The sequence below is a fragment of the Odocoileus virginianus genome, chromosome 32 (assembly GCF_023699985.2).
Source record: "Odocoileus virginianus isolate 20LAN1187 ecotype Illinois chromosome 32, Ovbor_1.2, whole genome shotgun sequence".
NCBI classification, from domain to species: domain Eukaryota; kingdom Metazoa; phylum Chordata; class Mammalia; order Artiodactyla; family Cervidae; genus Odocoileus; species Odocoileus virginianus.
This window is the reverse complement of record NC_069705.1, coordinates 41183686-41196154: the sequence shown is the minus strand read 5'-3', so window position 1 is coordinate 41196154 and position 12469 is coordinate 41183686. Positions and strand designations below refer to the sequence as shown.

The following is a 12469-nucleotide window of genomic DNA, read 5'->3' as shown; positions in this document are numbered from 1 at the left end:
GGAGAGCTGGCCCCAGGGTCCACACAGCGTCTTCAGGAGCTACTTGGCTGAAAACAGCTGCCCATGTCGTCTTGGCCGCAAGGTGTTCTCAACACAAGACCGTTTTATTGTTGATGTAAAGCGATCGCACAGTGCAGACACATGTGGAGACAGATGTATCTTCAATGTGCGGGCCCAGATCTTACTAGTCTTAATGCCTCTGTATCAGATGACGCACTAAGAATATTTTATTAAAGAAACACAAGAGAGAATTTTAGACTGATGGCATGTGGTAAAGGATTTGCTCCTGCGTGATTCGTACTAGCGGTGCTTCTTGAGCTCTCAGCTCCCCAGTTGCTGTGTGGACAGTAAAGTCAGGTCCGGTCCCCTCGTCACTTAGTCGTGTGGGGGAGCCCTGCTTGTCCAGAGGTCTCCAGGAAGACGCCATGGCCCCTCTGAGGGGCCCTGGGCCTTGCGGGGCAGTCCCTTCCTCTCTGAATGGAGGCTGTGGAGTGGAACAGCTATTGGAGGCTTATTTTGTTTTAAATTCTGACCTGATAGGAATTCATAAAAGTGTAGATGCAGATATATTTATGATTTCCCATGCACACCACCTGAAGTTCCCAAGGAGGCAGAGAAGCCCGGCTTGCCCCTCCAACCCGTGTCCTCCAAAGTCCAGCTTGGCTCCAGGGTGGGTTGTTGAGCACTGAGCTCTGCAAGTAGACACGTCGTCAGGGGGCTCAGGGCCCTCACTGTCCACCAGCCTGTGCCTGACTCACAGTCCCGCAGCCCTCTCAGGTAGGGCGCTGTGTAGAATGGGCTCCGTCACCGTCAAGGGATCTCCCTCTCTTTTTCTGCTCTTCCCTTCTTCCTCTCAGGCCTTTATTTCGTCCCTGCATAAGCACTAAGGATTCATTTACATACAGTGTAATTCATTTTCATCCATGTGATGGGCTTAGTTATAGTGTTTCAGAAAGGAGGTTTGCGTTTCTGATAGAGGACCTGCAGACGCATCAGGTGCTTACAGATTCCTCCAGGAGACTAGAAATGCTTGTAGGTCATCCATGGTATCAGATTTCAAACTCAGGGCCTTTCCCCAAATGCCTGTCTATGCACCAAGCCTAGGTGCCCAGGTTAAGCAAATGTATGAACCTAGGAAGAGAACCAAGGATGTGACATAATTAGTATATTTGTCGACGTTCCTTCTCATTGTGGAGTTATTACACCGTCAGGCTGAGCTTTAATTCATACGTGGGTGTGTTTACAGACACAGGAAGTAGGTCTAATGTGCACTGCTCTGCTTTTTTTTTCTTCAAAAGTAGTGAATAGATCCTTTCTGTTTGATTTTGCAAATGTGGGCTATTTGAAACACTCAAGAGTCAAATCATGGGTGACCTGGAACCTTCTCTGTCCCTTTGGGCAAACTGTTTAGTCCTCAGGCTCCTAGTCTGTACAGTGCCTTCCTCACAAGACTCCTGTGAGGTGTAAGGCAACATAAATGCCTCACACACACTCAGCAAGCAAGTTAGAAGCTCTCACAGGAGGGCAGACGAGACCCCAGACTTTGTCCTGGCCCTGCAGCCAAGACATCCTTGAAACCAGTCCTGAGAAAATGAGAAGGGAGATGATCTAATGTAACATGTGTGGACCATGAAGAATGTCTCAGAAGAACAAAACTAGAGCCCTGAGGACCAGCAGGAATTGGTTAATGGATGCTGTGCCAGGAAACAGGATGATCCTGGATTGAGTTGGTTGATGGGTATTGCAGTAGGAAACAGGGTAATTCCTTGATTGAATTGCAAACGGCCCAAGTCATTCTGCCTGACTTACTGGGAAGTAGCGGGATGTCGCCATAGCAACCAAGCCTGCAACCTCTGCAGGTTGGCAAGTAGCAAAAAATCGTTATAATATTTAACAACCAAACTTTAATGTTTTATTTTCCATAATCATCACTGTAGTTTTCCCTTCTTAACAGAATGGATTCTCATTCTATTTATTGAAACTTGTTCCACACTGCACTGAGAGCACGGACTGTAAGGTTTTTATTTGCCAAAAGATGAAAAGGGGCCTTTTGAGGAATTTAACTTTTATTTGGGTCTTTTTGTGTAAAGAACCTGTCGTTAGTGCTGCAGCTAATTTGATTGTTACACTCGGTTCATTTCTTGATTTCAGGATTAACGTTTGTTTTCTGGGACCTGTTCACCATCAAAAGTGCTAAAATTGGTGGCTGAGAGTTTGCTGCAGTGTTTCTTGGAAGGTTTCTTCCTTTATTCATCTCTTATTTTCATTTTCCCAGTTAGAACACGTGCACCTACACACAGAGTAACACAGAAACACATGCATAAAGCCCCAGTAGTTATGTATGTATTCAAACATGGTGTTTAAAAATCATGCCCTGCTATTTTAGTGTTTGTATTAAACGACCAAGCTTCGTTCTTAGACAAAAATCTTGAGTTTATAGGGAGCAGTTCCACCTAGGATTTGGGGGCCAGTTTTACCATCACGCACACGTCAGTCTTTGGATCACTGGATCATCAAGATATTCTAACTCACTATATATTAGAATACATTACGTCAGTGCAAATATTTATGTATCCATGGAATTCCTTAATACTAGAAAAATTAAACAGAACAATTTGTCATTTCCCCCAGGATTGAATGCCCAGAAGTTGTCAGATAACGGATGACTGCTTACTTTAAATAAAACAAAACTGCAGAAATTAATTTCTCAGAAACTAAGATTATTTAGAACATTTATATTTACCCTTTTGTATTGTTGTAGTTTTGTTCTATTATAGTTGTCAAGATTTAAAACTGTTTTGTGGACTGAGAACAATCTCCTCCCAAATAATTAAATTACAAAGAAGAGCCATAACTTACCTAGAAAGATTTTTCATCGTCAACTTTTTTCATTAATGCTTTTTGTTTGTTTGTTTTATATAAAGCACTAGAACAAAATAATAACAGTCTTCTTAGCCCATGGCACACAAAAATAGATTTTTCTTCACTGAGCATTTAAATTGCACATGCAAAATTAACTAGTTTGCTATTAAAGCAATACATGTTGAGGTGTCACATGCTCAGAAAAACAGTTACACACGTAGAATCAACTGTCCAGAAGGTTTTACTGAGAAATCAAATCTATGAAACAGACAGTTTGGTAGAGGAGACACTTTGTTATGTGTCTAATAATGTGATGAAACTTAATACAACAGTCTTGCAACATAAAGTGGTTGCTAGTGGATCAGGGCTAGTAGGATCTATTCTAGGGGAGATGGAAGGTGAGTTCATTAACGGCTTCAGCTTATTAAACTGGCAAACTAATTTCTGTTTTTCATTTTAAATTTTAAGGACTGTGACTTAGAATCATTCAAACTTTTCGAATCTCCCCCTTCTGCTCTGAGTATAATGTGATAAATTATCCAGGCCCTCTACCCATGTAATGTTAGGGCTTTATGTGGTTTAATGTTTGAGTTAGATAATAAATATGTTTGCACTACTGAACAGTCCTGTTGACAGACAGCTCTCTTTCAGAGTGTGCAGCCGGATGCCTGTCCTCTGTCAGTGCCAGGGCCGCCCCAGGACGGGGGGCACAGCCGTCCTGGGACTCGCCCCCTTCTGGGCCCTCCTCCAGCCATGCCAGGCGTCCAACTGCAGCCGGCCTCCAGTGTGGGACTGTGTGATGGCTGGTTCCGCTCGGGAAGCTGCTGGGAGAGTGACAGAACTGGCCTTGAGCCTGGATTCATACTTCATAGACATGGGCAAAATATCTAGTCCGTAAGCCTCAGCTTCTCCGTTTCTAAATGGCCGTGTGAGCACAGAACAGAGACGGGGCAGACTGAGCCGGTGTGGTCCTGGTGAAGACGATGTGGTGATGCAGACCCGAGTGGTGGGTTGTGGCAGGGAGGCGGTGTGGACAGCAGGCCTGCAGGGCAGCGGAGCTCCGTGTCTCCTCGGAGGAGGTCACGGGGGGCCCTGGCAGGGAGCCAGTGTGGATGGTAGCCATTCATGGCGGGAGAGCTCCATGTCTTCCCAGTGGAATCATATCAGGACTAAGTTTCATCCTGAGGTCAACCCTCTGTTATATTGCAACTCTCTGCATCCCTCTGTTATTAAGCAATTTGTAATGACATTAGAGGGTTTTAAAAAATTGAGATTCATGCTCCCCAGGCTGTTTCTTGTGACAATGTTTGGAGTAAATGGTCTCTGTCAAGTGCATGATGTGGAATCATTTTCTGAGAAGCCTGGCCACTGGGTCATCCACATATGATGTCAGAGCGTGCACAGAGTTTGAAAGTCTGTATGTTTCAGAGTTTCGTTTCGCTGCCTGAGTTGTGTACCCTGGGGAGGGACTGCTGTCGTAGCTCTGCCCGTCTCTCTGCTCTAGCCTCCCCAGCTTCCTCCCAGCAGGCTCCTCTTTTCTGGGTTTTGACTTCAGGGCTTTTCTGGTTTGGGGTGTGCATTTCAGGTAGTTATTCTTTTGTTCTCTTTGTTGCTGTTGGACAAAAAAATTGCATTCTCTCTCAAGCCAGCAGGACCCAACTCAGAGGTCCCAGCAGCAACAGGAGGAAGTGTGCAGAGAGACAGGGTGACTCAGGGCAGGTACAGTTTAATGCTAGCAGTCCTGTTAGCATTGCCCTGGACGTGGCATTGACTTTGGAGCTGGACAGAGCATACCCTGCATTCTGACTGGGCCAGAAAGCAGCTCCAGAAGTCACTTTCTGGACAGACCTGTGTCCTTAGTTGTAGACTGGAACTACCACCACCCACCAGACAGCCTGCAGTGAATAGAAGCAATCATGCCCATGTAGCTACTGAAAGCATGGCAGGCAGCACAGTAACAAGTTACCCCCACTTAATCTCCTTCATTTTCCAGTGAATACAGCCAGCCTAGAGATAATGTGTTGTAAAGAGAGAGCCCCTTGAAGAGCTGGAGACCGTTCTTCTGTGTCCAGGCTGAGGACTCAGGGTCAGCAGGAATAGTCAGACTCTGGTTTGATAAGCACCCTGTGAGATGAACACTTCACCCACACGTGACTGGGAGTTGTGAGGTGATTCCTGCAAAGTTTTATCTCTAAGGTCTCAAAGTTTTCAACCCCAAAATAATTTTTACTGTGGGACACATGGAGTCCTTAGTGGATAGATGTATAGTTGCAATGAATTAAAGTTAGTAGTTTCTATCAATTTAGATTGTAAGGTGACATGAGCAACTTAAAATACATTCTAACACAGGTAAACTTGGATGAGGTAGAGTTCATATTAACTCAAAGATTCAAGTGCTGCGTGTATTTGCAATTTTGCTGCATTATTTCCATTCTGATAGCTGTGTCAGCCAGGGCACAGATCTTCAATGGACTAGTTGTGTCTCCCTTCTGTAGATAAAAAGAGCATTGCTCTAAGGACTCTGCAGGTTCCTTGCTGTCCTTGTAACTTACTAGCTGGTCTGTCTCTTCATTCTTCTGTCTGCTGCTGAAAGAAGATTGCGACTCTTTGTTCTGAACACCCACAAGATCCTCTGGAGGTTATAAACAGAGACCATGCAGGCAAGAGAACCTCTGGAATAGTTTTCTCTGAATGAGATTTACTTGTGAACAGCATGTGGCCTTTCTTCCTGAAGAGTTGTGACTATGTTCATTGATACGAACTCTAGAGGTTAAAATGTGCAACCAAGAAAACAAAAAGAAAGATAATCTTTCATATAATTAAGCAAAGCAAAGTACTTGTTGAGGCTTTGGTGCTGGGAGATTTAAAAAAAGGCTCTGCGTTCCTGTTCACCTATTTACCGATTTGCAGTTCTTCATCTCTGTTAGGGCTCCAGCATAGAGCTGCAGACAGCATGAAACTTGTTCTTTGTGTTTTTGATTTTTGGTTCTGCATGAATTTATGCAGAAAAAAAAAAGGAAGTCACTAAAAAGAGTGTGGTTTCCATACCCATAGCTCCTTTGAGAAGGATGGGTGTTATGTGGCTTTTCCATGTCACCATGTGAGGTGGGTGAAGTGGAGTGGTGGATACAGGGATAGGCTGCTGTTGGGCGTTTGGTCTGATTTACTCACAGAGTTTATTTTCTTGGGTTCCAAAATCACTGCAGATGCTGACTGCAGCCACGAAATTAAAAGATGCTTGCTCCTTGGAAGAAAAGCTATGACAAACCTAGACAGCATATTAAAAAGCAGAGACATTACTTTGCCTACCAAAGGTCTATCTAGTCAATGCTATGGTTTTTAAAGTAGTCATGTGCAAAATCATGTACAAATGTGAAAATCCCTCCTGATCCTCCCCCTGCCCCCTCCTGACCCTCCCCTTCCCCTGACCCTCCCCCGCCCCCTCCTGGTTCTCCTCCTCCTCCTCTTCTCCTGGTTCTCCCCCTTCCCATCCCCTGTGGGTTCTCAGCTTTTAAACTCAGACTGAATTGCTCCACCACAGTTCTGGGTCTGTGGGCAGCAGGTGATGGGACTTGGCGGCCTCCATCATCACATAAGCCTATTTGCTGTAATAAACTTTCTCTCATCTGTACACGGATCCATCCTCTATCAGATCTGTTCTTTGAGGGGCACTGGCTGACACTACCCACCTGCCAGGGACTGGCCATGCGGCTGCAGTTGTCCAGATACTGTGGAGCACAGTCCAGTCTGTCCACAGGCTCATTCAGCATGGCTGTTAGTGTCCACTCATGCGGCAGGCTTCACGTCTTGGGTGGTATTGAGATAGCCCAGACACTGGTGTTGATGAAGAGGAGGTCTGTGCAGGTGGCCAGTAGGTTAGGGCTCTTTGAAGTCCAGGGTTATGGTGTTGCTGAGGGTGGACCCATCTCAGATGTGGTTCCTGGACTGGAGTCCCTTGGATACTTCTGAGGGGGAGGTCAGTGCTGGTCTCAGGCTGGTCCGAGGGCTGATCCTCGGGCAAAGGATGGGATGGGGAGGGACGCTGATTGACTTGGCAGGTGACCTCACACCTTGAGTCTCTTTTCCAGAGGAGAGCACCTGCCTGTGTCTACCCCTACCCCAGAATAGCTAACTGAACTATGTTCGGAAGTTTGGTATGTGTGAGTCAGCTCAGCAAAGCTCTGTTTATGGACTGAGGGTTGCACGCAAAGCAGCCCTTCCTCCCCCACCGCACCTTTCCTCCTCCCCCACCCCTCCCCCAACCTACCCCTCCCCCTCCCCTCCCCTCCTCCTCACTGCTCTCTCCAGGGTAAGAGAAAACCACATAAAGAGGCGACACGCCCCATGGAAGGCACTCTGGGCATAGCACAGAAAGGCTTGGCGCCAAGACTGGGAATGCAGTGAGGATGTGAGTGATTGTTACTCAGAATGTCATCAGTAGTGTAAATCACATGTATTGAATGCCAGAAATTTTGAGGTGTTTCTTGGTCGTGGGGCTCCAGGAAAGCCTGGAGAAGATGTCCAGACAGCAAACTAGTGATGCTGGCGAAGCTTGCTGTGCCGGCCAGGAGGGTCTCAGGGATGCAGGTCTGCCCCAGAGCTGCTCGTGAAGTGCGCACGAGGTGTCCCAGGGAGCTGACCCCCGAGTAAACGTGGGAATGTTCCAGGACACATACACTTGCCTGTGCTTCCTGAGGCTTCACAGCCCAGGATGGCTGGCAGGGGCTGAGGCAGCAGGATCGTGCTGACCGGAACCTCGACCAGCATTGTGGTGTGCACAGGGCTTGTTTTTTCCGGGGAGCCAAGGCCGAGCCGGCCGTGCTGTCCCCTGGCTTTGGTGTGGCTGGCGGGGCCTGGAGGTCCCGGGCTGCCGAAGCCACACTCCAGGAGCCTGTCCTTGGACTTGGGGCCCGTGCTGAGTCCACGATTGCTGCGTCTCCAGGTCCTTGAGCAGTCACGTTTGCATAGATCCTGTTCCTGGGAAGGCCATGTTCTGAGGTTCCAGGTGGACATGAGTTTGGGGCGATGGTGGCGAGTGCTGTCCCCACAGGACACGCCTTGTGTTCAGCTCAGTATGCAGGACACCGTCTTCCTTAAGGGTGTCTGCGAGGTCCCTGCCAGAGCCTCCACAAGCCCCCAAGACCAGCCCAAGCCCGCTCCTGTTCCGCGGTCCCTTGTTATTGCTCACTTGAGTCCCCATTTGTGGGGACCTGTTATAACTTTGTGTTCTGAGCGTGGCAGGGTGGGCTGGGTGTGGATTCCATGTTCTGGGTGCCCCGTGAGCTGCCAGCTCTGGGAGACGAGCCTCTCCCAGTCAGCAGCACTTGGGCTGGAAACTGGTCAGATGCCAACTCAAGCCCAGAGACACGCACGCAGGGCCCCCAGAGCCTCGGTGAATGGCCCAGGGTGTGTACAGTGGGTCCTGGCTCATGCTGGAAACCCTCAGTCTTCATGCACTGACCAGGCTCCAGAATAGGGAGCCTGGCGTGGATGGACTGCTTCTTCCGCGTAGGGAGCTGGGGCCCTGGGGAGGGGCAGGGAGATCCCAAGGGTCTGCGTGCAGGGTCTGCCGGCTCCTCTCGGGGTCTCCGCAGGGCAGCTTGACAGCACCTCTTGCTCTGCCCCAGGTCCTCGCTGTCTGTGTTCCGTGGGCACCCGCAGCTCCCCTCAGAGGACGGGCTTGGTCAGCTGGGCTTCTGCCTGGGAGCGCCCCCACCGCACTCTGTGATGAGTCCTGGAGAGTGAGGGCCGCGGGGGTGGGGCTTGACTCCTGGAGGAGGCAGGTGATGGGGCCCAGACCGCTGCCGTCCATAGAGCAGCTTCCCCAGGGCCTCTGACCAGGCTGCCCACCAGGCCGCTGGAGGGGCCCGTGAACTCTGTGGCCCGTGGGGCTGCCGGGTGGGCCCTGTCTTCCCGCCCAGGAGGAGGGGGTTGGTCCGGAGCCCGTGGGTGGCGGGCTTCCCTGGGCTGTAACTTTTCAGGCCCCGGGGAGCCCGGCGGGACTGAGAGCTGCCTGGTGGCGGGGCCTCTGCTGGGCCTGCCCACTCACTTTTCAGAGGCCGCGTCGGCATTGCTGACGCTCCCCAGGAAGTTGCCCATTTATGGCCACTAGAGCAAATGATATCATCACAAGAGGTGGCTCCTGTCTAAATGGGGATCATTTGTGAAATGAGATTATAGACGTTTCTCTGGAAAACCAGGAGGCCGAGCACCCGCCTGCTGGACCCGAGGTCCAGGGGCTGGGGCAGTAGCAGAATGAAGGCGCACCACCCCGGGGCCAGTGTGCTCCCGACCAGGGGGGCTCCCTCCCCTGCCTGGCGCCGGGCGGGCCCCGCATCCGAACGGAGGCGACTCCAGCTCCGTGTTTTCTCTGAGGCTTGAATATATGGGCCATGCATCGCAGTCCATGCCCGCCCTGCTGCAGTGCACTTGTCTGCTGGAGCCCCGTGGCCGCCTGGTCCACGCCGTGCCTGCCTGGCCCGGGAGCACGCTGAGCTGCCTGCGGCCTCGGTCTCCTGCAGGGACGGTCCGCCCTCCTCCCCGCACACGTCGCCCCGTTCGCTGAGAAGCCTCCTGCTCTTTGCATTCGGACGCTGCAGGCAGCACGGCCGGAGTCTTGCCTTGGTAAGTCCAGGGTGACTGGTCTCCACTTCCCCTTGGAGGTAGAGGCACTCCCACCCGTGTGGTGGCCTCAGGCAGGCAGCCAGAGCGGTTAGCACGACTAGTCAGTCTCCGGGAGCAGCTCGCCTCAGCACTTTGCAGCAGGCTCTCTCCCGTCCTCCCCCCAGCATACGTTGCTCTGCCTCTATGAGTGGGACACTCATCTTCCCCAGACGGGCAGCAGCCCCGGGAGCACCCTGACTGCCGTGGAGGCTGGGGGAGAGGGCTAGCCCGGCGGTCCAGGACACCGCTGTCATTCTGAGAAGACAGAATCAGTCTCCAATTAGACCCGGTTCCTCTAATTACCGAGCACTGGAGCGGTGGGTAAGGCAGGCACAGTGCTGGCTGCCTCTCCGTTTATTAAGGCAAGGCTGCAGCAGCTGGGCTGCTGGCTTCAGTGTCCCTTTGGGAGCGAGTAAATCCAGGACCTGCGATTATTAAAACCCATGTTTTCATGCAAGCCGTGGGGAGAAGAGCCTGTGAAGACAGCTTCCTTTGTAATGCCTGCTGCAGCCAGAGCCCCGCTGCTCCCAGCAGCTGTATTAAATAGGATGAAAGGAAGGGGAAGGTCTTTGAGATGCTGGGAAGCACTGCTTGTGTTTATGCCGTGAAAGCTGAAAGCCCCTTAAGAAGCAGGAGGTTTCAGTCTGTAGCCGGTGAGCTGCCGTCCTGTCCTGGCAGAGATGACGGTGCTGGGTGTGCAGGGAGACGTTGAGGCTGGAGACGAAACCAGCTTCTGAGCGACATGCTGGTGGAGGGTCCCCTCAAGCCGGGTCCCTGGAGGGCTATGGGCAGGGATGCGGAGGCAGTGCCTGGCGAGCCTTGAGCGGTGGGCTGAGGGCGCTCCTTGCGCTGCTCTCCTGCTCTGCTGATACTGTTCTTCTGCTTTACCTTGTGCTGAGCACGCCCCCTGTGAAGAGAAGCGGCAGCCCTTCCTAAGGAGAGGCTGTCGATGGGGTCATTATTCACTCAGGCATCTGGGGAACTGGTTTACAAGTTCCTGCTGTGAATGGCCAGTATGCCTTGTGTGTAGACGGTACACTCTGTGAAGACCCAAGCACGTCCAATAAGAAGCACTTACCGGTTTGCCGTATTTAGGTGAATATTGACTGTTTCATTCATAGTCTTGTCCCCAGAGCTCAGCTGCGTTTCTACATGCAGGCTCTGTGTCACTGTGGAGTATATGGTGACCTTTGACTTATCCAGGGAGCAGAGCTGTCAGTGGAACTTTCTCTGGCTTGTGAATCACACTTTGTTCTCAGCAACAAGTGTTAGCCCAGGATCAGCGGTCACAAACGTCACTCACTGAACTGGGGCCCTTCACAAAGGGGCAAGGTCCCCAGAGAGCGATTAGGAAGGGGCCTTGGTGGGATTCGGGGCATTGCAGACAGTTTGATTTAGACCAGTTTGATTTAGCTGCACGTGTGGGGAGGTCTGGGCTGGGTGTGAGCAGAGGCCACCCAGGGAGCAGGTGACATCTGACCCTTTAATTCTCAGTCTGGGTTTGCAGCACTGATTCAACAAGTGTTGGCAAGTAATAAGTATCACTTTTTTTTTGTTTACCAACTCATTTTAATCTATTTATGGCTAAAACAAAAATGAATAGTGTGAAAATAAGTCTGTATAGTAACACTGTTCAACTCGGAAAACTGTGACTGCAAGGTTATACCCAGTTCTGTGAACATGACAGAGCGGACCTTCTGTAGTCTACATGGAGATGCCCTCGGAGGCTGGCATGTGTTTGGCGGGTAAACGCTGGCTTCCTGCTCCGCTCAAACTGGCAGCCGGAACTTCAAAGTGCTTTTTGTTTTCTAAGCAATGTTGCTTCATTTAAATGCTGTTTAATTTGGTAGCTTTCTTTTTCTAAATGAGCAAGTCTTAACAGTAGAGGACCAGACTGACTGCCTCTAAAAAATACAGACTCCACGCAGGCTGGATGGTAACCTTCCACATGCTGGGCTCTGTCTGAGACGAGGAGTGCTTGAGACAGTTTCCTCTCCTCTGGGTCCACTGCAGGCTGCTCAGGCCTGGGTGCTCGTTAGGAGGAAGAAAATAAGAACGTGACACTACACCTGCCTCAGCACACACCTGCCTCACCCCTCAACACACACACACACTCCTGATCCAGCATCACACACACACAGCTGCCCCACCTCTCAACATACACGCTCTTGCTCCAGCATCACACATATACACACACCTGTGTCACCACACACACACACCTCTTCCAGCATCTCTCACACACACACACACACCCCTGCCTCACCACACACACACACACACTCCTGATCCAGCATCACACACACACAGCTGCCCCACCTTTCAACATACACGCTCTTGCTCCAGCATCACACATATACACACACCTGTGTCACCAGACACACACACCTCTTCCAGCATCTCTCACACACACACACACACCCCTGCCTCACCACACACACACACACACACTCCTGCTCCAGCATCACACATACACACACACACACACACACCCGCTCCAGCATCACATACACACACACACCCCTACCTCAACACGCAAACACACACTCCTGCTCCAGCATCACACATACACACACACACACACCCGCTCCCGCATCACATACACACACACAAAAACCCTACCTCAACACGCACACACACACTCCTGCTCCAGCATCACACATACACACACACACCCTGTGTCAGCACACACACACACACACACACACACTCCTGCTCCAGCATCACATACACATACACACACCCCTGCCTCAACACACACACACGCACACACACACACTCCTGCTCCAGCATCACACATACACACACACACCCCTGCGTTAGTACACACGCACCTCTTCCAGCATCTCTCACACACACACACACCCCTGCCTCACCACACACACACTCCTGCTCCAGCGTCACACACACACACACCTCTTCCAGCATCTCTCTCACACACACCGCC

At 50.8% G+C, this 12469-nt stretch overlaps 1 protein-coding gene across 7 annotated transcripts in view; it reads left to right on the top strand.

Annotated features, from left to right (window-relative positions):
* The window catches only part of DLGAP2 (DLG associated protein 2), a 620511-nt gene that overhangs the window by 243806 nt on the left and 364236 nt on the right, over positions 1–12469 (top strand). Inside the window, exon 1 of one of the 7 annotated variants that reach the window (XM_070460166.1) lies at positions 9081–9486. The exons of 5 other annotated variants lie outside the window; for them this stretch is intronic. The gene's annotated coding sequence lies outside the window, so the exon portion shown is untranslated. Of the gene's footprint in view, positions 1–9080; positions 9487–12469 lie in introns of those variants that run through there. One more of the 7 variants, XM_070460167.1, reaches the window with a different exon arrangement.